This window comes from Rhincodon typus, chromosome 40 (assembly GCF_021869965.1).
Source record: "Rhincodon typus isolate 14 chromosome 40, sRhiTyp1.1, whole genome shotgun sequence".
NCBI lineage: Eukaryota > Metazoa > Chordata > Chondrichthyes > Orectolobiformes > Rhincodontidae > Rhincodon > Rhincodon typus.
Window position 1 is genome coordinate 9444268 of NC_063371.1, and position 1112 is coordinate 9445379.

A 1112-nucleotide genomic window follows, 5' to 3' on the forward strand; every position below is an offset into this window, starting at 1 on the left:
GTTTGCTGCTCATTCACGTTCTTTGTCGATTTTTCTGTGCACGTCAGCACACTTCCCAATTTTCTGTTTCTGCCTCTGCTAAATTTTGTCTCTCTCTTTCTGTTTACCCTTTTTTCTTCCGCCTGTTTCCTTGGTTGCCTCTCTTTATTTCTAATTTCTTTGTCTCTCTCACCCAATGTTTCCTTTTTTCCATCTCTGTTTCCCTCTCTCTCTCTCTCGACCTTTGTCACTTCCGGATGCTGAGGCTGCGGGAACTGAGAGCCCAAGTTGCAAGAAGACATCTTCATGTTAGACCTTGAGTCTCTTCAGTTTTCCACTTCACAGGAGAGAGTATGGGTTACATTTCGCTACATAATGGTGGAATGACAGTGCATATACTAAGGCAATAAATGAATGGTACCACCTCCATTTGCCGCTTGACTTGGTGTGTTGACAGCGTTTGCTGGAAATAACAGTCACTGTTTGATGCTCAAAGTGATGAATCATACATGATATACTGTCTCTAGTGTAAACTAGATGACTGAGTACATTTTCCAGTTGTAACCCATTGGATTAGTGGCACACTGACTCAGTGGTTAGCACTGCTGTGTGAAGTATGCATGTTTTCCCTGTGTCTATGTGGGTTTCCTCCGGGTGCTCCGGTTTCCTCCCACCGTCCAAAGATGTGCGGGTTAGGTGCATTGGCCATGCTAAATTGCCCATAGTGTCCAGGGATATGTAGATTAGGTGGGTTAGTTGTGGTAAATGTAGGGTTTCTGGGATAGGGTGGGGGTTTGGGTGTGGGCAAATGCTCTTCGGACGGTCGGTGCAGACTCGATGAATCGAAGGGCCTTTTTCCATACTGTTGGATATGGTTCTTGGAGCAGTAAGATGTTTGAAACAGACTTCTGATAACTTCACTCAGAAATTTGTCTGGACAATGCAACGTAACTCAGTCCCAGGTAGGCATCAGAACATCTCATGCGATCACGAATGCATTAAGAGTATAGACCTAATACTTGTTGCTTCGGTGTGATCACACGACTGAAAACGAACAGCGGACACATGGCCCTCTGTTGGACACCCAAATTTGACACTCCAGACATTCAACTTCCAAAGAGATAACAAGGTGT